At 40.7% G+C, this 25,094-nt stretch overlaps 1 long non-coding RNA gene across 1 annotated transcript; it reads right to left on the minus strand.

Moving 5' to 3' along the window:
* Positions 1-18,014: 18,014 nt before the first annotated feature.
* On the minus strand, positions 18,015-20,137 carry LOC133799523 (uncharacterized). The gene is made up of 2 exons (XR_009876419.1): positions 18,901-20,137; positions 18,015-18,817 (listed from the first exon to the last, which is right to left on the minus strand). It is a non-coding gene; the product is annotated as an uncharacterized LOC133799523 (long non-coding RNA).
* Positions 20,138-25,094: the final 4,957 nt, after the last annotated feature.

Below are 25,094 nucleotides of genomic sequence, written 5' to 3' on the forward strand. Positions count from 1 at the left end.
GTAAGGACTGCTCCTAGAATGGAAGAACCTCAACAAGCCAGTGGCAGGGATATTGCCCCGAGTGATGATATGGATCCATGAGTATGCGAAGATAGATTTGAGCTCCGAGTTATTGAAGAGCTCGAAGAAGTAAACATCGATCCCAGAGATGCTTCAAGAGTCATTAAGCTCGGGAAAAATCTTGGCGGTGAGAGGAAGGCGGAGCTGATAAATTTTTCACAAGGGAATCTAGATGTTTTCGCCTGGTCTCATGAAGACATGGTAGGGATAAGCCTGAGTATGATCATGCACACCATGAACTTAGATAAAAGCATGCCTGCGAAATCCCAGAAACAGAGGCGTCTGGGTACAACCCGAGCCAAGCCCTGGAAGAAGAAGTAGCTCGGCTATTAAAATGCTGGTTTATTTGGGAGGCTAAATATTTGATCTAGGCCACAAATCCTATCCTGGTCCCAAAGCCAAATGGAAAGTGGCGGACCTGTATCGATTTCTCCAACCTAAACAAAGCTTGTCCCAAGGATTGCTTCCCATTACCAAGGATTGATCAGTTGGTGGATGCCACTGCGGGGCATGAGCTCATGTCCTTCATGTATGCGTATTCTAGATATAACCAGATTGCGATGAACCTCGTGGACCAGGAGCATACTAGCTTTATGACTCCAACAAATGTTTACTATTATAAAGTTATGCCCTTCGGGCTAAAGAACACTGGCGCTACCTACCAGCGATTGGTCAACAGAATGTTCGCTAATCAGATCGGAAAAAACATGGAAGTGTATGTTGATGATATGTTGGTCAAGTCTAAGACTGTCGATAACCATGTTCCCGATCTGAAGGAATGTTTTGAGATCTTAACGAGATATAACATGAGGTTAAATCCCCATAAGTGTACTTTTGGAGTGGCATCAGGAAAATTTCTGGGATTCATAGTCAATACTAGAGGGATAGAGGCGAACCCCGACAAGATCAGATCGTTATTAGAAATGCCTTCGCCCAGGTCGCGTAAAGATGTCCAGAGTTTTACTGGAAGAGTGGCAGCTCTTAATCGGTTCATTTCTAAATCCACTGACAAGTGCTTTCCATTCTATAACCTACTACGAGGAAATAAGAAGTTTGAATGGGCTGAAGAGTGCGAACAGGCATTCCTCGATCTAAAAACACATTTGGCCGAGCCACCAGTATTGTCTAAACCAGTGGCGGAGGAGCCCCTTTTTCTTTATTTAGCTGTTATGGAAAATGCAACTAGTATCGTATTGGTTCGAGAGGAAGATCGGGTTCAAAAACCGGTATATTATATAAGCAAAAGACTTCTCGGAGCTGAATCACGGTATCCCTTAATGGAAAAGATGGCATTCTGCCTTATTATGGCCTCCAGAAAGATTAGGCCGTATTTCCAATCCCATTCAATCCACATCATGACCGATCAACCTTTAAGGCAGGTATTGTAGAAACCTGAAGCATCAGGACATCTTTTAAAATGGGCAATCGAACTCAGCCAGTTCGAAATACTGTACATACCACGAACTATGATCAAAAGCCAAGCCCTGGCTGATTTCATGGCTGAATGCACCAGATTTTAGGAGGAGCTTTTGAAAGAACCGGTACAGGCATTGTGGAGAATCTTCGTGGACGGTTCATCTAACGAAAATGGGTCCGGAGCTGGGATCATTTTGATCTCTCCAGAAGGGCATCGATTCCACTCTACGCTACGGTTCGGGTTCGAGGTCTCCAACAACGAAGTCGAATACGAAGCTTTGTTGGCTGGGCTTAGAGTGATAAAGGAATTGAAGGCCAGGGCCGTCCAGTGCTACAACGATTCCCTACTCGTGGTAAACCAAGTGTCAGGGGAATACCAAGCGCAGGGGGCCAAGATGGCGGCTTACTTAGCCAAGGTGAAGAAAGAGCTATCAGAATTCGAATATGGCATAGTCGAGCAGATCCCTCGCGAGCAGAATGCCAACGCTGATACGTTAGCAAGACTCTCTACCTCCAAAGAAGCCAAGACACTAAGCATAGTACCGGTGGAATACTTGGAAAGCCCAAGCGTGGTAGGAAATGCGATGGAGGTCGAGATGATCGACACCAGGCTAACCTGGATGACCCCCATAGTTAAGTATCTTACAACAAGGAAGTTGCCTGATGAACGACAAGACACGAGGAGGATACTCTATCAAGCTCCAAGGTATACAATCGTGGATGGGGCATTGTACAGACGTGGCCATTCCTTGCCTCTTCTATGATGTGTTCTGCCAGAGGAGGCCAAAACTATTTTGCAGGAGGTACATGAAGGCTTCTATGGGGATCATGTTGTGGGGGGGGGAACTTGGCCTTAAAAATATTAAGGCAGGGATATTATTGGCCCATTTTATCAAAGGATTCCATTCCCTATGTCTAAAAGTGAGACAAATGCCAGCGGTTCACTACAGTTGCCCGAGCTCCACCAGTCGAGCTAAAAATGATCTCATCCCCATGGCCATTCGCAGTATGGGGGATTGATTTAATATGATCTTTACCCATGGGAAAAGGAGTTGTTCGCTATGCAGTGGTAGCCATTTATTATTTCACGAAGTGGGCAGAAGCTGAGCCCCTGGCAACAATCACCTCAAAAAGAGCCCTCGACTTCATAGTCAAGAGTATTGTGTGTCGATTCGTACTGCCCAAGAAGATTGTATCAGATAATGGAACTCAGTTAGATAGTGATCTCTTCACCGAGTTCTGTGAGAGGCATGGCATAATTCAAAGTTTCTCTTCAGTGGCCTACCCACAAGCCAATGGGCAGGTCGAGGCCGTGAATAAGACCCTCAAAGCGAGCCTTAAAAAGAGATTAGACTAGGCCAAGGGAGTCTAGCCTAAGTAGCTCCTGCAGGTGCTATGGGCATACCGGACCTCCCACCGAACTTCTATGGGACACACCCCTTTCTCCTTAACCTTTGGAAGTGAGGTCGTCCTTCCTGTCAAGACAAGGATAACTATGCACCGGATCCAAACATTCAACCAGGAGCGGAATGATGAGTTGCTCGATGCGTCTCTTGACCTAATTGATGAAAAATGAGAGGATTCGCAGCTACAGCTCGCACATTATCAGCAAAAAATCACTCGTTATTTTAATTCCAAAGTCAGAAGGCGTGTCTTTGGTTTAGGTGACCTAGTACTCCGAAGGGTCTTTTTGGCAAGCAAGGACCCCAAAGACGGTGCTTTAGGTCCGAGCTGGGAAGGACCCTATCAAATAGTGGAGGTATTACATGAGGGAACCTTCAAGTTAGCTTGACTTAATGGTGAAACATTCCCACAGACCTGCAATGATATGACCTAAAGAAGTATTATCAATAATGATACCACCCGTCTATGTAAGGTTTAATTATAAGAGTTGTTTGATTAAAAAACAAAGGAATCATTGTGTACTTATTGCCTTTCATATAATTCATTTACGTATTAGTTCGTGTGATAACATTTTTCCAAGCAACCAAGAAAGTTCACTTTATGATTACTTGGGGGGCATACAACCCTAGAAGGATTAAACCTTGGAAGATAGCAAATCTGATAAACCGATGTTTTCTTTAAAGAAAACACGAGGTGTCAATAAGTCTAGCACGAACTAAGTCTTAATTAAAAATCTTGGACATAACCAGGTCCAAAACTTGGAAGTTAGTAAAATTGATAAACCGATGTTTTCTTTTAAGAAAACACGAGGTGTCAAAAAGTCTAGCACGAACTAAGTTTTAATTAAAAATCCTGGACATAACTAGGTCCAAAACTTGGAAGTTAGTAAAATTGATAAACTGATGTTTTATTTTAAGAAAACACGAGGTGTCAATAAGTCTAGCACGAACTAAGTTTTAATTAAAAATATTGGACATGACCAGGCCCACGACTTAGAAGTTAGAAAAATTGAGGATCCAATGGCTTCCTTAGAAGCTCGGATAGCAATAAAACCTAACAAGAACTAAGTTTGAAATATTAAAAAATCTCAGATATAACTGGGTCCAAGGCCTGATTCTTAACAGGTAGGATATAAATCAAACATTGATTTTGGTTGTAACCGAAATTAAAATACCTATCCCGATCTAAAAAGTCATTTCCTAAGATTTTGAATGTACAAGTCATAATAAACATAAGAAAAATCAAGGAAAAGACAGGTGGATAAAAAAGTAGGTATTCCAATTATAAATAAATTGTCTCGAGGAAAATAACCTCATACCGAGCCAAAACGGCAAATGTTTACAACAAAAAAAAAAGACAAAAGAAAATTAAGACCCTCCAGGGCGCTCTGAGGACGTCACCTCCTCAATCTCCTGCTCGCCAAAGGTGGAGGCCTCCCCGGTCTCAGACGACTCTTGTTGAATTTGAGCCTTGAACTTCTCGAGGTAGGGATCCCACACTTCAGAGGCCAAGAAGGAGAAGTTACCATCCTAGTTGAAGGCCCAACAGTGATATATCATACTCTCCATGGAGGATATCGAGGCCTCCTTTTCCTCCTTAGTAGCAGTCTCGACCTCCAACTGCTTTTCCTTGGCCTCTGCAAGCTCAGCTTAAAGAGCAGCCAAGGAAGCCTTTGTAGCCTACTCACCCTCTTGAGTCGCTGCTAGAGCAGCCTTGGCATCTAATTAGCTTTGCTGAGTAGTTGCAAGGGCGGCTTGGGCAGCGGTCTAGGCGCCCTGAGTGGTCTGGAGCTCGGCCTTAAGCTCTTCGTTTCTGGCCCTGGCCTGAGCTATACTGTGGTGCTGAGCCAAGACCGCCTGCAAAAAGTAAGAAAGGAAGTTAGACACATACCAGGATAAAATCAAAAGAGTATGTTTAATTAAGGAAAATTGGCTTACTGTAAGATTCATCCCCAGCCCGGATTCCATGACGTTCTCCGGGCTCTTTTCCTTGATCACCCTCAGATCCTTCGGATTGGCCTTGTAAAAATGCTCCACCATATGGTTCATTGTCTCGTAGATAGTCCCCCGAAAGGTGTCTAGGATCTTCTTCAGGTCCTGGGCATTGACTGGGATGCATACGGTGGTGGCGAGGAAAATCTAAGCTAGAGGATCAGACGGTGCTGGTTGATCCTGAGCAGGGCCGGAAGGAAATCGGGGAGGAGGTGGAGGCAGAACCCTTTTCTCCTGAGCTGCAGCAACCAAAGCTGTCGAGCTCTAGCCTTTCCCCTTAGTCGGGGATTTGGAGGGCATCCCGGCAGCAGGAAGCGACTTCTTTGGTGTAGGCCGGGGCTTCTTTACGAGTGGCCCGCAGCTGGATTTTCCCTCCTGCAAAATCGCGCGGATATCAGGAACCTCGTGTTGTGCCATCTCCTCACCTGAAAAAAAGTGGGAAGGATGTTAATATACATACAAAATCATCAGTTTACATAAAATATGTATACATGTATAGGATTTAACAAAAAGTCCTACCCTCCGAGCTAATGGAGGAGTCTATTGCCACGACCTCCGGCCTTGGAACCGCTATAGGAGAATGGGAGCCTAAGTCTACAACTTCTTGGATTAGGGGAGGTTCAGGCTCAGGTTCTACCTCGGGGCTAGACTCCTCTACGTATTGCCTAAGTCCAGGCACAATGATACCCTGGAGCAGGGAGGGTCAGGACCTAAGGTTGGTCCCGTACTCTTCAAAAAGGGCTGACCTAAAGGATATGATATTGTCTACAACTACAGTGCCCTTAGGATGGCCCATGTCATGGTGTAACACTAAGTGATCCACGCACTGAAGCAAGGTTATGTTATGGTCGGAATCATTGGGGTGGCGATGTACAAGCTGGTTTGGGTTAAACCTAACTAGCCTAAGGTCGGCGACAACCCTATCTAAGTCCCTAAAGGGGTATGGGTTACCTTGGCCGGAGAGGCCGGCTGCTGCCCCCAATGAAGCTCGCTCTACATCAAGGTCCCGAGCAGCCTCAGGAGCTCACCTCTTCTGCATGAGCGGTATCTCGTCTTCTTCTTCCTCTTCACCTTCGTTGACTTCAGCACCCCCTTCAGGGATAGGTGCTAGCTCGCGGACTATCGGGAAGTTAGCCCGAGTTCTTCTCAAGGCCAGAGTCTAGCCTTCGGTAATTAGCTTACATGCCAACATTGTGTCATCGGACACGAGCTGGCGGTCATCCTTCTCGCTAGGCGAGAGCCTCGAGAGAGTATTGTATTGACCCCTAAGGGTCACAGATTTGGTCGTCCTCGCACAAATTGATGCACGAAGATACTACTCATTTAATATACACGTGAGAGGACTCTAGATACAATGGAAATAATTTCACGAGCTCAGAAAGGAAAGAAGACTTATGAGGACGGTTGAAGTATCGATGTTCGCAGTTGCAAAACCCATTCGACATAAAGAATTGATCTTTATAGTCGTTGGGATGGCTGGGCAGCTCGATGACTGCGGACGAGTTCAGAATCGGGTCAAGTAGTAAAACCCATCACCTCACCCTCGTTGATCCTGGCTGGCCTTGAGGCAGAAAAGTAGAGAATGTCTGCGGGGGTGGGGACCTCCCACTCATGCTTCAGGAAAAGGTACTTCAACCCCGCCAGCAGTCAGTATGAGGTCGGGGGGAGCTGAAACAGTGCCAACTTCATGTAATTGAGGAAGTCAGCAAAGTACTGATCAAGGGGAAGGAAGGCTCTTGCCTTTAGGTGCTCATCACTCCAGGCCGCAAAGTCGTCCTGGAGTGGTGCGCAGCTCCGTTCCCCTTCAAATGGAGATCGAGAAATGAGGATGCCAGTCCCGACCTCAATGTTGTGGGACAACATAATCTTGTTGACCCTTCCTTGGGTTGTGATCTTGGATACAATCCTCTCTGCCTCGAAGAATGCATCAGGTCCGACCACGGCCTCCTCCTCCACCACAGGGCCAAACTGGGGGATAGGTGATTCAGAGGCGACCTCTTTTCCCTTGTTGGCTCGTTGGGACGATGCACCGAATGCACACTTCTTTGGTACATTCTTCTTGGGCACCATTAGATCGCCTAGCTAACAAGAATGATGAATCACTTAGTAGGCGACCTAGAATTTGTATAAAGGCAAGAAAGCACGAAGGAAGGCTGAGGATTTTAATGCACGAGCTGAGGTAATCTCAGGCCGCGGCGTGATGCCACGCGCTACGTACGCTACACGCCTAGGTTTCCCAAAAGACCCCTGATGTTTAGGGATTCGTGTGTCAGAAAATCAGGCCACTATTCTCCTTGGGGGACAGTTTAGTGCAAAACCACCCAAGAATCGTAACCCCTAAGCAACCTAGTTTCGAACCCTAAAAACTCTTTACCTTCTATATCCTGAATGGGTATTTCCTAAAATTCGCCATAAATTGCCTAGGTTTACCCAGAAATTACCCAGTTTTATGAATATCATAGTTCTAAAGATATTTTAAGACCTACTCAGTAAACCTAAGTCGAAGCCTATGTACCTAAAACATTTGGAGAACAACCTAATATTGACTACGGTGAAGTGCGAATGAGCATGATAAAAAAACACACACACAGAAACCAATAAAAGAAAAGTTTTGGCAAAACCAAAAGACTTACAGTGTGTTCTTCAATAAAAAAAAATAGACTTTGCAGGGGAGAGTTCCTGGAAGACTCCTGAGTAACTGGGTTTTCGAGGGTTTTTGCAACAGATGGTTTTTGGATTCTTCTGAGAAGGAAGAAGGGTTTGGAAATGTAGAAGAGAGAAAATGTAGAAAGATTTCAAATGAAAGGTAGTGGATCCTCGAAATTTCCAACCTTATTTATACGTAAAAGGTATAAAACGACGTGGACCGTTCGATCAAACTAGTGCAAGATCCGAGGATAGTGTTTCGAAAGACGAAACGGCAGCAAAAAGTTGACCAGGCCATTAATGCAATCCTCGAAACTTGAACAGATGCCTATCGCGGCGTTCCACGTGTCTAGTACTCAAGTAATAGGCAAACCTGGATAATCGCGACAGAAGTTTAAAAGTCCCCGTCGTGTAAGTCAGAAAATGACGTCATAGAACACGAGCAGGGACTTGGGAGGCAAATGTACGTCCTAAAATTTAGCACGAGTCTTTTAGACAACTCGATTACAGCTGGCTAGCCAAGAACTATAATAGATGATCCACAAGTTCATATTTCCTCTGTAGATAGCACGAGCTAATGAATACAAAGAAATAGGCACGAGCTGGAAACACTTATGAAGCATAGCATCCGAGACACGAGCTGACGCTACACTCAACTCAGGGGACGCTAAAGATCTGCCATTTCCCTGGATCTTTATAAACTTGGATACATTATATAAACATGCATGATCAGACATCACATGTCCATTTATCCCTGAATTCCCAAACACGTAATATAATCGTGCATGATCAGACATCACATGTCTGTTTATCCCTGATGACCAATTGTAATATTTATCATTAGTGTGAGACAGGTTACATGAGGGATTTGGATTCACGTGATGACCCCAATGCCTATAAAGGGATTTTCTCTATAAATGCTAAGACCTTGGATAGGGGGAAAAAGAATTGTTTTTTTTATTTGTTTCTGTAATGCAAAATCTCTGTCAAAATATAGAGAGATATACAGTAATAATACAAACTCATGGACTAGGGGGATTTTAACCTCTGAACCACATAGAAAGGGACGAATGTTCTTGATATTTCGTTTCTAGTGTTTTTACATTTCATTTTCTTATTATGGTTTACCATTAAGCACTAATCCATCCCAGTTATTTTCATAATTCACTGTTGGTGAAAAACCACGTCAACACCTTACCTTCGGGGGAGGATATGATGGTACGGTCTTGGGTTAGAGTCATACCAGTCTGGATAAAAGGTCGAGAGTTGACCGTGGATTTGCTAGTTTTAGATTTACATGAGTACGATGTTATTTTTGGTATGGATTGGCTAACAAAATACAGGGCGGTGGTTAATTACAAATGAAGAAGGTGACTTTTAACCCACCTGGAGAAGAACCGTTTGTGTTCCAAGGCACAACCCACAAGAAGAATTTCGCTATAATCTCAACCTTGAAGGCTAGGAAACTACACGACGATGGATTTATCAGCTACCTAGAGAACGTAATACACAAGGATAGAGAGGCTAAGCTACAACTGATAAAGGTAGCTATGGTGTGCAAATTTCCGGACGTATTTCCTGAGGATCTTCCAGGGATACCCCCAGACCGAGAAGTCTAGTTCGAGATCGAATTATTTCCAGAAACCGAACCCATTTCAAAGGCACCATATCGAATGGCACCGTTAGAGCTCAAAGAATTGCAAGCACAACTACAAGATTACCTAGATAAAAGCTTCATACATCCGAGTCATTCTCTGTGGGGGGCCCCGATACTAATCAAGAAGAAGAAAGGCGGCTCCATGAGAATGTGTATAGACTACCGCGAACTCAACAAGGTGACGATCAGGAAATGATACCCATTGCCCAGAATCGATGATATATTCGATCAACTTCATGGAGCATCGGTATTTTCGAAGATCGATTTAAGATCTGGCTACCACCAGTTGAAGGTCAAGGAATCAGATATTCCCAAGACCACATTCCGAACTTGGTATAGCCACTACGAGTTCGTGTACGTCTTTTGGACTCATCAATGCACCCAAGACATTCATGGATATTATGCATAGGGTATTGGGTGTGTATCTGGATAAATTCATGATTGTATTTATAGACGATATACTCGTATCTCGCAAAACCAGGAAGAACACGCTCAACACCTAAAACTAATCTTACAACGATCATGTGAGAAAATTTGTACGCCAAATTCTCCAAGTGCGAATTTTGGTTGACTCAAGTGAGTTTCTTAGGATATGTGGTGTCAGGAGATGGAATTGCAGTCAATCCAAACAAAATCGAAGTGGTGGAACAATGGAAAGCTTCAAAGAACGCACAAGAATTTTGCGGTTTCTTGGGTCTGGCAGGATACTGTAGGCGCTTTGTGGAAGGATTTTCCAAAATAGCGATGCCTATGACCGTAGTAATCTGAAAGAACGTCAAATTTGAGTAGACGGACAAGTACGAACAGAGCTTTCAAGAGATAAATACCAGATTAACAACTGCTCCTATACTCACCAATCCAAAGGGTACCGAGGGATATGCTATTTATAGCGATGCATTAGGTCAAGGGCTCGAAGTTGTACTAATGCAACACGAGAAAGTGGTCACATATGCCTCCTGACAACTGAAAAACTACAAGAAAAACTATCCAACCCACGACTTGGAGCTAGCAGCAGTAGTATTCGCATTAAAGATTTGGAGACACTGTCTCTGTGGGATTCACTGCGACATATACACGAATCACAAGAGTCTGAAATATTTCTTCACCCAGAAGGAGTTAAACATGAGACAACGGAGATGGTTAGAAATTTTTAGCGATTATGATTGCGATATACTATACCACCCAGGCAAGGCTAATAAAGTAGCAGACACTTTGAGTCGGCAACCAATGGCTTATATGATGACAGTGAAGGAAATGCCCCAAGAACTACAAACTGAAATCTCCACCTGGATTTGGAGATAGTAGTGGGAAGATTAACAAAGTTATCCATGCAACCCACAATCATGGAAGCAATCCAAGGGGGATAACTCGCAGATCCGTGGATCCAACGACTGGTGCATGAGACTACGAAAGATATGTGACCAAGATTTCACATCTCGAAAGATGGAGTGTTGGGCTTCAAGGGTAGAATATGCATGCTTGATGATAAGGAGATCAAGAGGCAAATCTTTTATAAGGCTCATAAATAATTCTTACACTATGCATCCAGGAACCACTAAGATGTATCAAGATCTCAAAAGATACTTTTGGTGGGTAGGAATGAAGAGAGATGTAGCGGAGTACGTGGCACATTGTTTGACATGCCAGCAAACCAAGGCAAAGCATCAGCGACCCGCAGGGTTATTGCAGCCGCTAGAGATCCCTGAGTGGAAATTGGAAATGGTCACCATGGACATTGTTACCGGGTTACCACACACTCCGAAATCGAAAGGGCACAATGCAATATGGATTATTGTTGATAAACTGAAAAAATCCACTCATTTCATACCCATTAAAAAAATGAACGGTGCGGTTAAACTGACAGACTTGTACATTGCGGAGATAGTGCGATTACATGGGATTCTCATCTCTATAGTGTCTGATCGTGATGGCTGATTTACCTCCTTGTTCTAGAGAAGGATGCAAATGGGATTGGGAACTAAACTCAAGTTTATTATTGCCTTCCATCCATAGACAGATAGTCAGAGCGAACGAATGATTCAAACCTTGGAAGACATGTTGAGAGCTTGCGTGCTGGATTTTCAGGGTTCGTGGAGTGTAAAACTGTCATTAATTGACTTTTAAATAATATTTTCAGGGAATTATTGTGATATATTTTTATGTTGAAAATATTTTTGTTTGGATTTAATTTGATCTTTGTTTGCATAAAAAATAACATATTTGGCAGAATTGAAAATGAATTAAAGAATGACAAATTGAACGCTCAAAACAACAAAAATTGGCATTTTTGCAAAGAAAAGCTGCCAAAAAATAGCAGCAGGCCCACACGGCCCAAGACCCAAATCGCCTCCGTGGTGCCATGTGTCGTGTACTGCACATGCCAACCGCTGAGACCCACCTATCCCCTGGAGCTGACTCGCCCAACTCGCGTGTGTGGCACATGTGCTTTCCACCAGCCAACCATTTGGCTCACACACCCCTGCCGTGACTGAAATGCTTTTTGCCTTTTTTTTTACATGCTTCCAAGTGTCCCATTCTCATCAAATGAGGTCTGGACAAGTGTCCCATTGCATCCCACTTCAACCAATGAGTGACTGCCACGTGTCAGTTGCAGCACAAATCAACCAATCAACTTGTGACACGTGGCAAGTGGGAATTTAATATTTTTTAATTGCAAAATTATCCTATGAAATTTGTAGTAAATTTTATTTCATTTTTAGTCATTTTACCTTACTATAAATAGGTGCTTAGGTTTTTAGAAAAAATATACCGTTTAAAATAGAAAAATCCAGAGAAAACGCTGTGCGCGCTCAGAAACATTTTTGTTATTTACTTATTTTTGTTATGGGTTTTTATGTTCTCTTATTATTAAGATGGATGGTGAAACCTAGTGTACTTAATTAGGAATTTATTTTTGTATTTATTCTCAATAGTACAATATAATGTTAATGATTTTCGCTTCACTCAATAATTTATTTCATCTTTAATATCAAGTATTTTTTATAATTAGAAATTATTAAAGCTTTATTTTATATTTTGCTAAAAATAATTTATTTTATTATTTCTAGTTTCATTAAATTGTCTCACATTTAATACTTAGAAGTTATAATTTTAAAGCGAAGGAAAATCTATTTTAGAAAAAATTGTTAGATTGATTTCTAATTAATTATGAGAATCAATACATCAATAAATCCTATTATTTATACTTACGTGGAATCTAAACTCTTAATAATTCTTACTCAAATTATTAAAATAATCATTAAGTTAGTTATTTTCATATCTTAAAAAGTTTAGTTTGATACCAAAAATCTCATCATTATTGGAACTAGGTTAGAATTAAAAAAAAAAATTAAATTGGTTTTTCTTGAATTTTACACAATTCTTTTGGGTTCAACCTCGTGCTTACACAATCTCTATACTCAATTAAAGATTCGTGTGCTTGCGAGTTGATAAATTTTAAAACATACCACTTTTTGGTCCAACAACACACTCATAAGACAAGCAGAAATCGTCTGCCTAATGATATAATAAGTGGATACCATCCATGTACTGATGAGATAGGTCAATACTATCAAAGGCAGAAACTGTCTGCGCAGTCATTAAATAGGCGGAAATCGTCTGCACTGTATGACAACAAGTGGAAACCGTCCACGTTAAAATCACATGTGGAGCGTAAGCACTTCCTAGTCATTGCCTCTAAATGAGCCTTCTCTCTCTAACTAGCGTATAAGCCCTACTTCTAGCAAGTAATACACTAGTTAATTCATGTTGCAAAAATACAAATCATAGAGTGACTTACAAGTTGTCCTTTGTTGCGCACGAGCAATCTTCCTACAGAGACTCCCGTCTTGTTAGCCAACACTGCAACTAGCATACAATGTATTAGGAATGATTATGGTATTATAGTATATTATCATTCTACTTTATGCATTAAGGTCGCAATCGAATACCCACTAAGGGTATTTTCGTCCTCACATGTTTTAAGCCATAACGACATTCAAGGTTTTCGAAAAAATTCCCACAACGGGTTTAGTTATTTGAAAGTTAGCTTTAATAAACTTTCCCCACTCCATTCTCACTATCGAACCTAGACGGAAAATAGGGTTTTGGAAGTTTTCAAGCTTTACCGATTTTAGCCTTTCTTTGATAAGTTACCAAAAATCCAATATTTTTTGGTAAAATCATTTATATCATAAAATTTGATAAATTAGGTTAAATTAATTGATTAAGAAATAATTATAATGATATTGATTAATTTTAGATTATTTTCGATAAAAATTAAGAGAAAGTTGATTTTATTTTAAAAAGATGGTTTAATCCATTTCTTTGCAAAATTAGGGTTTTGGACCCTTTTTAGTTTTCTTTAAAAAATCCATTAATTAATAAAAAAATATTAATTTTCTAAAATCTAAATAACCTTAACAATTATTTAGTGTGCTAAACTCAAATCTATAACTATCAAGATTAAACTACATTTCCTAGCTAAACACTTAGAAAATTTCCCATTTTTTCTAAGTATAAAACTTTGTTAATTTTAGTTCTAAGTTGCCAACTTTATAAAATTGTATTTTCAAAACTATAACTCTAAAAATTCTCAAACTTTTCAGAACCAATATTGGTTATTTCAAGAAGTTCCTTGCCAAACTTTACATAAAAATAACAATTTTTTCTTGGTAAAAATTATTTTCAAAAGACCCCTTCAAACTGCCCAGGGAAAACTTGATATTTTTCTTGAAATTTGAAAATTTATAAAATTCATTTGGTTCATTATTTAGATCTGAAATTTCTTGGACCTTTACTAGGATATGTAAAAATTTCCCATACGAAAAATTAGGTCATTTGAAGAGTTTTTACTTAGTGAAAAGCGTTCCCAAATATTGTTGTCCGGAAGCTATTTTGAGCTTCAATAATTTTTGTCTAACTTTGAAAAATTATATCTCTTAGCCTTTTTAATATTTTTCTTTGAAACTTTTCCAGTTTTTTTTTATCAATATCAAAATATTTTTCAGTCCAAAATTAATCTAAGAATAAATTAATTTACCTATGTAACACACTGTCCAAAGTCGATTGTTTGTACAGTTTTTGAAAGTCATTTTCCAGATTGCACACCAATTTTTGCAAATTCATAACTTGGCCCTTTCAAAACCTTTTTGAATATATCTACATACTATGAAAATCTAATCTTCCTAAAATACACCATTTAACCAAGAAAATGTAGAAAAATGTTCATATAATTTTTGCTTCACCCATTGGAAGTCATTTTCTCACATAAAATCATAGTTTGCCTATGGAATGTTCGGTTCTATCACTAAAAACTTATCCAAACTTCCATGCATATATGATCAGCCAACATATAAGCATTATTAAAAAATTTAAACACATCAAACTACTCAATACATGGAAGATTATTCAAAAACCAAACATACATATGATGAAGGTGGCCATATACCTCTTGTAGACAACTTGGTTGGTTTGGATGACTACTAGCACTTCTATCATTTGCTCAAACCTTTAGTCTACATATTTTTACTCCCCTCAAGTAGAAAAACCAGTTTAAATAAGCCAATAAGTGCAACTAAAAGAAAAAAAACCAACAAAACTTACAACTTAACAAGAGAAAGTCTAGACTTTTACCTTTGGATGTTCTAGCTTTGAATAGTTTTCCTTAGCTTCAAACAAGGACCAATTGGCTTAGAACTATCTGTATAGAAGGAAGGAGATGAGAGAATGAGAGTTTAAGTAAGGGTTTGTTTGAAAAAAAAATCAGAGGAAACACTAAGGGTGGTTGACCAAGCTAGACAGAAAATGTAGAGGAAACTCGGCACCAAAGTTTGTGAATTGGTGAAAATGAAGACTTCTTTGACTTTTTATCTTTTATATGTTGTAAAAATGGAACATGAAATGACTAATTCACCTTCCTAGCCGCCACCCCATATTAACCTGAATTAAGCTTGATTTTATTTTTAATTTAGTTAATTAACCTAGGGTAATTAAATTAAATAGACATTGCTATTTAATTTTTGGCTAAATGTGCATTTTTCACAAAATGAATTTTTAGAGATTTTTCATACAAAAATCAAAATTTTTGACCTTAATATAAATTAATCCAATAATTCAATGCCCAATAATATTTTTCCATAATTATACTTCTCAAATAATAATCTATTCGAGAATTTACCCGATTAGGGTTTCTATTTCGGTCTAGGACAGAAATGCTCGGTTTGTCACCAAACCACACATCTCACACTTTGGCTAACATTAGCAACATGAAAAAAAATTTAAGCACATATTATTATTATTATTCAAAATATTATTGATACATAACTCACCACCCCACTCATAGATACTAGTAGGTGCCTGAAAAGCAGGGCATTATAGGACAAGCGTTGGCAGACTTCATCGTGGAGTGCACAGGAATAGCTAAAGGACCTGAGGAAGCCCTGTCTATTAGGCATATATGGAAGCTTTATGTGTATGGTTCGTCCAACGAGAATGGGGCCGGAGCAGGGCTAATCGTGGTATTACCCGAAGGGCACAAGATTCACAGTGCCCTGAGATTCGGATTTGATGCCTCGAACAATGAGTCTGAATATAAGGCCCTCTTAGCCAGATTATAAGTTTCCCAAGAGCATACAGATAGGAATTCAAAATCTATAGTGATTCTCAACTAGTGGTGAATCTAGTCCTCGGAGAGTACCAAGCCCAAGGTACTAATATGGCTGCCTACCAGGCCAAGACCCAAGAAATGCTACACAGCTTCAAGAAATATACTATTCGACAAGTTCCAAGGGAACAGAACTCCAATGCCGATGCTCTAGCCAAGCTAACCACTACTAAGGATGAGGAGATGCTTAATGTGGTCCCTATTGATTACTTGGCTTCTCCAAGCATCATAGAGCCCGAGGAAGTAGAAATAATCCAGCCTCTGGACAATTGGATTGCGCCAATCACGAAATGTCTTGTCTCTGGAGAACTACCGCATGACAAAAAAGTGGCTCGAAAACTACTCTATTAAGTTCCTCGATATGTGATTATGGACAACAAATTATACAGGCAAGGATACTCATAGCCACTACTTCAGTGTGTGTTTGAGCAGGAAGCAAAGCTCATCCTCTGAGAAGTACATGAAGGCTTCTATGGAGACCACGTTAGCTAGGGCGAAAAGTCTTGCCAAAACGATTTTGGGACAAGGATATTTCTGGCCCATAGTGAATAGTAATTTGCTTCAGCATGTCAAAAGATGCGACAAATGCCACTAATACACTAACATCCCCTAAACTCCTCCTAATGAGCTCACTCAGATGACAAGTCTGTGGCCCTTTTCATTCTGAAGCATTGACTTAATACGTTCCTTGCCCATGGGAAGGGGATGAGTAAAGTATATGATTGTGGCAGAGACTACTTCACTGTGGGTTGAAGTCGAACCTCTCGCTGCTATCACCTCAAAGAAGGCACTAGACTTCGTTTGTCGTTACGGGCTCCGGAGAAAGATAGTCTCCGGCAACAGCCTACAATTTGACAGTGATATGTTCGCTGATTTTTGCGAAAGGCATGGAGTCATCAAGAGTTTCTCCTTTGTAGCTCACCCGCAGGAAAACTGACAAGTGGAAGCTGTCAATAAGACGCTTCTAAAGAAAAGGTTTGAACAAGTGAAAGACGCTTGGCCCGAGGAGCTATCTAGAGTACTATGGAGTTATCATAGCAATACTAGGACATCCACCGGCCATTCACGTGTCTCCATGGCCTACGGGTATGAAGCCATGCTCCTAGTTCAGTATGCCATCTCCACTCACCGACGAACAACGTATGAATTGACTACCATTCACACTTTACTTCAGGAATCATTAGACCTAGTTGAAGAACTCCGAGAAGCTGCTCAGCTCCAAGTAGCTTCTTACCAAGAAAAGGTTGCCAAGTACTTCAATTCTAAAGTGAAGGATCAAAAGTTTGAGGTTAGGGACTTGGTGTTGCAACGATTTTTCTTGGCAACCCGAGATCCAAGTGTTGTAGTGTTTGGCTTGAACTAGGAAGACCCTTTATTAAGTCGAGAGCATTATGTATCCTGGGACATACAAATTGGCTCGACTAAACGAAGAATTGATTACTCACACCTGAAATGTGGAGTACCTCCACCGATAATACCAGTAATGCAAGAACCTATGTATTTTTGTATTTTATTTTTCATATGTAGCCTCACGCGACTAATGTAAATCGTGTGCACAAAATATGATAGATGAAATTTAGAAAACATGCTTTTTTTTATTATTTTTTTAGTTTTTATCACTCAAGGATGTACTCACTCGCAGACCAGGACAAGTGAATGAAGACCTCAGTCTCCGATCACTTGGGGGCATAAGCAAGGAGTTATTCATCCCAGGACAATAACTGCTCACGAAGTAAGACCTAGGGAATTAAATAAGAGGAACCTATAAGGGGTACCTTAGAGTAAACCAAGTGTCACAAAACTTGCGAGAGTTGGTAAGCCTAGAGAACTCATCAAGAGGAACCTATATGGGGTACCTTAGAGTAAACCTAGTGCCATAAAATATAGAGCCTTATACCCAAAAGTAGGCCCGAGAACTTAGCTCACTTCCCAAAGACCAAGCACTCAAGAAACAAGCTAAGTCCTCAAGGACTGAAAAAAAGGAACCCACAAGTCCTGAGTTTGTCTAAAACTTGGGCCGACAAACAAAGTGGATAAAATCAAAGTTTAAATTAAGTTAGTTTTTTCGTGATGTCAAGTTATGTAAGGAGATTGATAAAATCTTATAGTTTTTAAGTCCAATTTGCAACATTACTAAACATTGTATATAAGTGCAAAAAATTAAAAAGGCAAAGAAGGAAAAATAGTAGAGCATGAAAGCCATTAAAAGAAGTAAATATGTACAATATTGCTTGGGGGCTTGAGCACTAAAATTGTCTATGCCAAAAAAATATGGCTTGCAAGCCTGCTATGTAAAGAAAAAACAAAGCAATCTTATCCTCGGGGAACCTTCTTGATGAGATCAAAGACAGGGTTGGGATCGAAGGATTTTCCAAAGGAAACAACAGTCTTAGCCCAGAGGCGCTCCTCAAAGAGCGCACGAGAAGCATCGTCATCACCGGTGAAGCTTAAGTCCATGTTTCAGTTTTGAAACAATGACAAGTAAAAAGCATTCTCGGCAATGTCTTCCTTCTCCTTAGTGAGAGCCTCGACCTCAGAGACCACGACCCTATTACAGTCCCCGACCACTAACTTTTCTCTTCGAAGGGCGTTGACCTCCTTCGTGGCCCGAGAGGCCACTTTCTTGAGGGCCTTCGCTTCCTCTTAAACCTTAATGACCCTTCCTTCGTTGCTTGGGCCTCCTCCTTGGCTAACTTGGCTTCCTCTATAGACTGAGTGGCCTATTCCTGGGCTTTTGCAATCTCCTCATTGGCTGCTTGTGCCTCCCCCTTGGCTGCCTTAGCCTCCGTAGCTACCTTCTCGAAAGACTCCCCAAGCTCCTGAGATCTGGCCTTCTCTTCCTCGAGAATTGCCCACAATTTCCTCAACTCCTCGGCATATGCGCTGCACTTGGACTTCAGTTCGGCCAACCTATCCGTGGCCTGCTAGAGTTCATTTCTCCATCACAATGTTCCCCAAGCGCTAGCACATCAAAGGTTCCTAAAAAATAAAAATAAAAGTTAGTACTAGCCACCAAGTACATCTACCTCCAAAACACAACTTGAATAATGGAGGACATTTACCTTCACTATGGTATGATGGCACGAGGAAATGACAAAGGTTTCATTGTCATCCCCCAGTTGAGCATACCTCCTTGCAGTCAGATCGTACATCGTGGAGCTGGCCCCCTGGAGAAGCTTCGTGGCCAACGGAGTGATTACCCCAAAATTGTGACTTCCACTAGCAGTAGTCGTAGTATAGATGGGTGGTTGATTCCATGAGGAGGTAAATTAACAAAGAGACAAGCAAAACGGTTAGAAGGTAAGTAATGTGAGGAAAAGAAAGAGAACAATTGATATTTTTGTGGTTTTTGTGAATGATTTAAACTAAAAAGAAAACACAAAGATAGGATGTAAAAAATGGTAACAAATTAGGTAGGCATCAAGATTCACCTATATGCAACACTCATTCATTTGGATCTTTGATTCACAAAAAGAGTTTTCACAAAAAGGTGGTTGAGTAATTAAATTCTTTACAATGTAATGGATGGGATAAGTCTTATGAGAAATCTATATATGAAACTTTACCATTGGTAATAATGCAATAAAAGATTTGACATAAAACGTAATAAAAATATTACTTTTATTATTTATAAAATACATAGAAAGAGTATGACTAATCCTATATAGTTTTAGAAAAAATGAACATATATGAAGAAGGTGGAGGAAATTGTAAAGATGTTATCTATATTATTTTTACTAATTTATAATACATAGAAAGAGCTTGACTAAGTCTATATACTATTAGTAAATATAAATAGAGATAATAAGATGAAGATGAAGATATGAAAGAAGATAAATTACTCAAATATATAACCTTGATGTATATGGTGAACCAAAAATACCAAACAAAGTCATGGTGCATATAAGATCATCCTAACTTCCTAAGAATGTTAGCTTATTATGCTACACATTCTCACCAAATTCTAGAGATAATAAGATGAAGATGAAGATATGAAAGAAGATAAATCACTCAAATATATAACCTTGATGTACATGGTGAATCAAAGATACCAAACAAAGTCATGGTGCATATAAGATCATCCTAACCTTCCTAAGAAGGTTAGCTTATTATGCTACACATTCTCACCAAATTCTAGAGAGAAAAGATGAGAAGGGGGACTAGAATGTGATATAGTTTTGCTACCTAAAATATTACATTCAACAATGGAAAATGAGTCCATATTTATAGGGTTTTTATGGGCAAAAAATACAATTAAATAAGCATAGGGAATTATAAAAATAATAAAATAAAGAGAATAATAAAAGATGATTAACAATAATAATAATATTGTTGGTTGTCAAAATTCTATTTCTTTTGCTTTTTGCATGTTCTTAAAAATGGATGATAACTTTGAGAATCTTGAGCATGTGGAATAGTTTGAATTTGTTGCTTTGTGCTTTATTCCTTCACTTTTTGAGTTGGAAGAACAATAATATGATCATCTTTCATGTGATAGAGTTGGCATTTGGACATTAATCTAAAGAAAAGATGAGCTTGAGAGAAATATAGCATCTTGGACCACATGGCGATAATTTTGTGCAAGTATTATGAAGTTTGAGAATAAATTAGTAAACTTTTGCACATGGAGGAAGCTAGAATTGGAAGTAAATGGCTAGCAATTATTTTTGGGCTAGAAATTGAAGAGAAATTCGGACTGGACACAAGTAAAAAAAGAGATGGAATTGAAATGATGATGTTTCTTCAAAAGTTGGTATTTTTGCAAAAGTTGGTATTTTTGCAAAACTTAAAGAGAATCTGACTTGTGCTACTCATGGGCCTAACACTATAGTGTGTGGGCTGGCTGGGTCAAAAATAAATGAGCATGGGTCATCCTAGGTTTTCATCATTTTGCCTTCAATTTTGCCACTTTTTATTTCCTTCTTTTTAGTTTTAATTCCTTTCTTTTCCAAATGCCAAAATATTTTCATTTATAAAATATATCACATTAATTTCATGAAAATATTAATTAAAACTCAATTTATTTTGACAATTAAAATCAATAAATGTGCCTTTTTGGCCCTTAGTCACGGAGCAACAAAGACGCCGAGCTTCTTGGCGAATAAAGTCTCTAGCTCTGCTCGCTCAATCGGAGTTTTCAAGGCGTATCCCATGGAGGCTTAAGCTCCCAGATATAAGCTCCCATCTCGTGAAGTCAAGCATCACCCTCCTCTAGTTGAGCATTGAAGTGCTCCACCGTGACATTGTACCTCTCGACAAGCTCTCCCTCATAATGCTCGGGGTAGACGAGCAGGCGAGGAGGACTTCCAACCTCCAGTGAGCAAGGCGAGTCTTAGACTTCCGGGACCTTAGCTGCCCCAGGGACTTCAGCAAATCCACGAAGAGGCAACTCCCCCGAGGACTCCTCCAAAACTAGGGTGTCAATCACCTCTCAAAACTCCTCGACGGAAGCCTACGCTACACCACTTGCTGCCTCTTTGCGGGAGGAGAAGGTTCCACCCCCTCTCAAGCCCTCTTGGACCCTCCGGTCTCGGATCCACCAGCCTTCAAGACATGCTTGTTGGCTACACAAGCCAGCGGTCCAAACCTCATTTGATCTGCAAGGAGAAGAACAATGTCAATATTTGACAAAAACAAAGGAAATAATGCAATAAAATAAGAAAGTTGGTCGAGAGCACGCGAGCTTCTCGGGAGGCCCCACAACTAGACAGCTCCTTCGGCTAAAGCATTGAATGTACAAAGGCCCTCATCAGTTGTCCCATTTCATGAGTAGTGTTCGTATCGTATTGAGAAAACCACGACACATGGAAAAAAAAAGTCACATTGTTGACGGGTGCAAAGAAATGAGGAGGCAAGCGCTCCTTCGAATGGTGGAGATAACAATCTATGAGATCCTTGTAGTCTTTATACTCCTCCCGAGTCTATTGGTGATTATGGGCAATGTCGCATCGAAGAATTGTGGGAGAAACCCACACATGCTCAGGGCTCACCCCTTCTTCAACTGATTTAGCATGATAGACAAGCATAGGAGATTTACCCTGATCTAGGGAGGAAGCTCCAACTCCTGCTTCAATTGCCTCATTGATATCCTGCTTGAGGAAAACTTCTTAGAGTGGTTGGATAGCCTGAGTATTCTCACGGCGCTCATAAGCCAACCGTTGAGTGTACATGTTTCTGGCCAACGGGACCTGGTGGAGTTCCAGAACCTGGTGAGATCCAGATTCCCAATGTTTTGTCCATCCCAGAGAAGCCCCACCTGGACCAGGATCTCCGTGGTCACCAGTGGCTCAACTCCAACTCCATGTCTGAGAATTCCCTCATGGCCTGTAGACGCTCTTGGTATGCAAGAATGTACGTGGCGCGGAGGAAAGGTCCTAATACGAATAATAACGAAGGAAACTAGGTCTAAGTCTAAAGAACTATCGAGGATTAACAATTAAGTACTTAGAAAGTGACGAGAAGACTTACCAACCCTGGAAAAATCCAGGAGTAAGGTCGGGTAGGCTTGAAGAGGAAAGCCAGTGGTGGAGAAGAAGTGGTCCTTGAAGTCTTGTGCATGGCTCTCATTTTTGTAGAGAGCCTTGTAGATGAACTGGGCGTATTTCATTAGAGTGTAAAACACATCCAAATCGCTTCCTTTATTCTTGAGATATCCTCGGAAGCTATACAGATATAATATCTCTATTGGAGAAGGTTTGGGCCACCGGTGATGCTTGTACAAGACATACAAGCCTGCAAGGACCCTATAACTATTGGGGATCAACTGGAAGGGTTCGATCCCCACATACTTCAAAAAATTCACGAAGTTTTGGTGGAGTTGAAGTGTTGCTCCTGCCTGAAGGTGTGACTAGCTCCAGGCCCCAAACCCATGGATGCTGTGGTGGGACATCTTTGTAACGCCCTACTTCCTTAGAGCCGTTACCAAGTGAGTTTTAAAAGAAAACTTTGTGCAATTAACTCACTAACCGAGATTTTGAAACGAAAGTGTGACTAATTAAAAGTTAAGGCTGTAATCTTTGAAAATGCGTTGTTTCAATAAAAACTTCTAGTATTAAACATTTGGGATCCCAAAATAAGGTTTGAAAACTATTTACATCTTGAAATAAGTTTATAGTTGATCAGTTCTAAAAAAAATCATAGATTATTACAGCCATTTTCGAATAAACCCCCAACCAAAGCAGTCGGGCAGGCCAAACATGTACGCGTCGCTTCACGCTCTCCGTACTCATGGCTGGTTGACTCAATCTTTGCCCTTACCTGCAACACAGAGCACCCGTGAGCCGAAGCCCAGCAAGAAAACTCATGCAATACATAACATATGCAAATTATACAGTTAATCATACCAGATAGTCCACAGATAAACAAGTCAACCATTAGACTAAGCAAACACGGCCGTGCCGCCCCAAAAACCTTACCAAAGCCTGGGGTCTTGGTCCTTACCGTAAGGATATCACATTTATCCACTAGGTCCGACCCTGACTATAAGCATCCCAGGTGCTAAGTGCTACTTCCGGCCCCACTGCCGTTCTCGGCCTTTCGCCGTTCTCGGCTCCATTGCCGTTCTCGGCTCCGCGCTGTATCATTCAACTATAATCACAGATAGTCTAACTCAAATAACATTTGAACATATATATCAATTCAATAAAGTCTACACCCTAACATATAATGCAATATAGGGCCGTGCTCTGCAATCACACTATGGGCCCATGCCCTATCCTACGGGTGTTATAGTTTTCTTACTTGTATTCCGAGCTTTCCGATGCACCAAGGTCACAAGCACGGTCTTCTAGCACGACCCTCCCCGAAATCCTAGTCACAACACACATAAAACACTTTCAATAATAACCGAGCCCAAGACCACTTCCCGGGACCAATCCCGCACTCCCGGGACCTCTAAATCCATAAAACAAAACATCGAAACCATCCCCCGTGTCCCTGGGCAAAAGCCCTAAAAACCCAACTTTTTGGCTGCCAAAATGGCCTAGGGCCGCGGCGCCCAGCGGCTTGGCCCCCATCCTGAAGCATCCTCGCGCCGCGGCGCCCAAGAACAGGGCCGCGGCGCTCCATCGTGAACCCAGATTTTCTGGGTTTTCCCATGCGTTTTTCCCGAGCTTCAACCTCTCCAAATCACCCCAAACAAATACCTCAACCCCAAAATCAAATCAAAACCTCATATAAACCATCTAACAACCTATAGATACTAGAATCAAGAGCAAAACACCATCACACCCAAAAATCCACTCCTTAATTTCAAATTTCAGCAACTCAAACCAAAACTCAAAAAAAAACTAACTCAAGCTTTAGATTCACAAGTCAAAACAGAAATCAAACTTAAATATGCATAAGATCCTTACCTTAAGTGGAGAATCCACCCTAAAATTTTTCTTGATCTCCTCCTAAACTCCCACTTCAGCCCATTTTTCTCTTCTTCTTCTTCTTCTTCTTCTTCTTCTTCTTCTCATTGCCCTAACTTTCCTTCTCTTTATTTTTAACAAAGCCATCAAATAACCCAAATGCCCAAACCGTGTACCCTATAATCCCAGCTGAAAATTGTCTAAACCCCTTGCCAAATGACCATGCTACCCCTCCAAATAATCCTTTCCCAACTAAGTCCTCAAGGGCACTCTAGTCCTTTCACTAATATTTCAATTCTACCATTTTCCAACTAAACTTGTTACTCACAGCAGTAACTAATGGTTACCCAGGTTACTCAATCACCAATAACCATTACCCGCTAAATCTCAACTTAACCATAGAATTCCCAAGGTACCCCTAGGCTCCTCCCGAGCCGGGTATAGAAATCCCGTTGTGACTTTTAAGTTAATTTGCTCTCTAGGACCGGCTCGGCACATGCATCACAATAATAACACCACACTCACGTGGTACAATTCACAGAATACAATTATCACATATATGCCCTCAGCAGGCTAAAATTACCAATTTACCCCTATCATGCAAACGGGGTCCACATGCATATTTATTTCACCTAACATGCGTACTAACCACGTAGTCATGCATCTCGAATGTTCAATTAGTCATATAACATGCTTTAAATCATAATCATGCATTTAACTCATAAAATCGCACATAAATCCCAACATGCCCTCCTGGCACACTAATCAAGGCCCTTAAGCCTTATTAGCGATTTTGGGTCGTTACACTCTTGATTTCTCAAAAAAGATGGATGAGGTATACGTCCTTGCGAATCCCATAGTGGGATTTTATGTTGGCTAAGGCATCCAAGTTTTTCAACTTG

The sequence above is a fragment of the Humulus lupulus genome, chromosome 1, assembly GCF_963169125.1.
Source record: "Humulus lupulus chromosome 1, drHumLupu1.1, whole genome shotgun sequence".
Classification (NCBI taxonomy): domain Eukaryota; kingdom Viridiplantae; phylum Streptophyta; class Magnoliopsida; order Rosales; family Cannabaceae; genus Humulus; species Humulus lupulus.